Below are 3,801 nucleotides of genomic sequence, written 5' to 3' on the forward strand. Positions count from 1 at the left end.
ACAAAAATCAAATCTGAATTGAAAAGACTCAAAATCAACACTAAGATTAAAAGGTCTTGATTCAAAAAACAGGATTCAAAAAACAGGAAAAAAAACAGGAAAAAACTCTAAAACACTGAACGGACCTACTTCTGTAGAAGATATTGAAAAATAAAGCAAAAATGCAAACATATATAGAAAAAAAGGTGGTTTTCTTTCCAAAGTGGAAGCCAAGTTCATCAATTATGTGAAGAATTGCTTCTCGATGAGGCTTCTGATCATGAGGATTTTCAAGATCTCAAGCAGTGGAAAAAGGTCTCTTTAAGAAAATAGATTACAGTTTGTTAAAAATTTTCATCTTATTTCATTTCTGTGACAGTTGATATCTGGCTGTCCTTTTTATAATGCAGAGTGAGAACTTTCCCTACTGTGTCTGATAAATATTGTCCAGGTTCCATTGCCAAGAATGTGTTGTCCAAAATGCCTATTTAGTTTTTAAAGATAGAACCCTACGCTTTGCTTGGTTTTAAGTATGTATGGAATATTATGATAAGACATAGTAACAGTGGTGATCAGACAAATGGAAATGGTGGGGAGACAAAAATATGCATGGGGAGACAAAAATAAACTCAATGTTTTAATAAAGTAAAAAATATATATTAATTATCAACATATTCTATGCAATACTTATAAATTATGAATGCTTTAAAAAAATTGGCCTGACAATAATTTACTTGATGTTTATTAAGGTAATTTTAATCATGATCACTTAATATGGCATTTCTATGGGAATTTTTATAATTCAAATTATATTTGAACATAATACATTATTATTGTGCGTCATTTAAAATTATGTGATCAAATTAAACCCATTCCCAGAACTCTATATTTATGCCCCTCAATTACAGTATCCATGTAATACATCATTTTGACTGTTTCACAGAGTAATATATAAATCTTGCGTTATCTGATTGCGGTGGTGTTACAAATGTTCTTGGAACTCTTCAATCATTCATTAAAGGCTATCTTAAAATGACCTAAGGTAAAAGCTTGCTTCTTTCCTCCTCTTGAAAAGGGATAACAAACTGAGAGAAAGCAAGAGGGAGGAATAGCACAGAAAGAAGGCACTATCAGACACTTATTAGAAGCTAATACTCATTGAAGATTAATCAAAGGAAAATCAGAGAAATGGTTTTCCCTCTCCTCTACTATATTTGGAATCAGCTATTAACTAACATCTTTTATTTTTATTAATGGAGAATACTTTTACAACAGTAGAGACAATGTTTGCCTCAATACATACCCAGTGGTTTTGTTTCTTTGATAGAACAACCCACAAAAAAAGTCAATTCCTTTTCTTCTAAAATAGTAAATCCATAATTTATTCTTCAAAGATGTCAGTACTTTTTGTTCTCAACTGCAAACTTTACCTCATATTGTTCTTCAGTATATGCGTGTTGGAGTGAGGTTAATCACAGATTGATAAGGGGAGGAGTTAACGTTAATGGAAAGCTGAGTGAATGGAGGAGTGGATGGACAGAGGAGGCAAATAGATTAGATAAACTAAGAAAACAGTACAAACTACATTATGACATTTTGCTTTTAAAACCATCTACAATTCGCATTTAGTATTAATTTTGTACTCTTTAGTTTGACATAACATTTCATGAACTTAGCTTAAAGATTTGATTTACCTCATCTCCCATCACTTCCCAATATGCCCCTAGTCACAATAAACTAACTGCATTATCCAAATATTTTATATATTTTCAGACTATGTCTATAATTCTTACACACTTAAACCTTTTCCTTTGTGCTTAGTCCATATTAATTGTTAAAAACTCATTTCAAGTGTTACTTCATTTGGTTAGCATTCTGTAGAATCCCTGAGCTAGATGCTTATCTGTACATCCATGTGTACACCTTTATTAAATACTCTGTGTATAACTCTATCAGGGAATCTAGACCATAGATTCTCAAGCTTTAATATAAAAACAAAATATCTGAGAGATTGTAAAAATGTGAATTTCTAGGCCCTGGCTTGGATTTTCTGATTCATTGGATCTAGCAAACTGCAGGATATTTTAAATCATTCTCTCCAGGAAAGACTCATAAGGGTTGATAAAGATAATATAAAACAACGAACTACTCTCAATGATGACAATGTTCTAATTGTTGGGTTTATTGTGTCCTCGAACCCAGATGGCATTATGACACTTAAGAGCCAAAATTCTGTCTTTTTTAAATGACTTTAGACATCTCTGGGTTTATGTATTGTTATTGATCATATATTCATAAAGATCAAAAAATACAAAAAGAAAATGATGGGCATCTACTACCATTCAAAATAATTACACAAAAACTCAAAGAAAGGACATAGGAGAATCAGTTAAATAATCACACAACTCCTCCCTTATCCTCTTCTCCTTTTTCCTTTCTCCTTCCCTCCTCTCTTTTCCCCTCCTCTCCTCTCTTATTTTTTCTTATTTTTTATAAGAAAAAGAATACATTTATACAGTTATACTTTTCTCTGATAACAAATATGTCATAGTCATTAGACTATCATATACAGAAAAAATTTAAAAAGAATTTTAAAAAACATATCAACAAAGAAATAGCAATTAATATGGTTACATATTTGTTCATATTTTCAATATATGCATATACATTTGCTTTCATCATACTCATAAATTTCTCACTAAAATGATATAAGAATATTTTTGCAATAAAAATTTTGTTATTACTCTAATTAATATTAACACAATGCCATTTTAGTACCCATTAAGTTAGAAAAATTTAAACTCTAGAAGAATGTTTATTTTATTTATTTTTTTATTTTTTTTAATTTATTTTTTTAAGTGAGACAAACCTTGGTTGACCTCACAGATTGCAAGGACCTTGTCAACTTACAATACCTTATGTATTTTATTTTATTTTTTATACACCTACAGCACCTGGTCTTCCTAGGTGGTCTCCCATCCAAGTACAAACCATGCCTTATCCTGCTTAACTTCCAAGATCAGACAAGATCAGACTTGATCAGGGTAGCATGGCCATAGACTGAATGCTTATTTTAATTTAAAGATAATTCTATACTGCACATTGGTTGTGACACAATATACAAATTCTGACATATGATGGAGAATTCTTTAAGCGTTAGTCAATAGATAAAAAAAAAAAAGTTCTATTAAAATGGTATTGTATATATTCATCAACTATATTGACCAAAATTTTTAATTTAGGTTTTAAAAAAAATAAACTAATATAAGGTATATGGTGATTATTCAGTATGACATTCATATCTTAATTGGTGGGAACTTGAATATAATTTTCTACTTATATAAATTTTAAGTAGAAGATTAATCAGGCTTATCTTATTTTTAATAATTTAGCTAACATTATCTGTACCAACTTCATTTTTAAAAAATACTATGTCATTCCTATTGTATTTTAACTGACATATATCGGATTTTAAAAATCACATTCTGTTGGTTTTTTTTACACATAATTTCAGTCTGTATTAAACTAGATATGTTTCAACCACTTAGGGACATGCACATAGGTTTTCATTCACAATTTGTTTTCATGTAAATTATTTTCATGTCTAGAAAAACACATTCGGGAGAAGTGCTTTCAACTAAACAACTCCTATGATTTGGAAACACCTTTACCTTATACCTTTAACCCAAACTTCTTGATTTAGACAGAAAGATTTTTAACAGCTCACTTTTATTTTTTTGGGTGGATACTTACTTAAAATGGTGAGTATATATTTCTAAAGTAAAATCTATACATATGTAATAAAAAAGAATATCCTATTTA

General features: G+C 29.6%; 1 pseudogene; it reads right to left on the reverse strand.

The window, feature by feature from the left end:
* Positions 1–2,921: 2,921 nt before the first annotated feature.
* Positions 2,922–3,040, reverse strand: LOC111737487 (annotated as a pseudogene).
* Between the last annotated feature and the right edge of the window lie 761 nt (positions 3,041–3,801).

This window comes from Pteropus vampyrus, unplaced genomic scaffold (assembly GCF_000151845.1).
Source record: "Pteropus vampyrus isolate Shadow unplaced genomic scaffold, Pvam_2.0 Scaffold27, whole genome shotgun sequence".
NCBI classification, from domain to species: domain Eukaryota; kingdom Metazoa; phylum Chordata; class Mammalia; order Chiroptera; family Pteropodidae; genus Pteropus; species Pteropus vampyrus.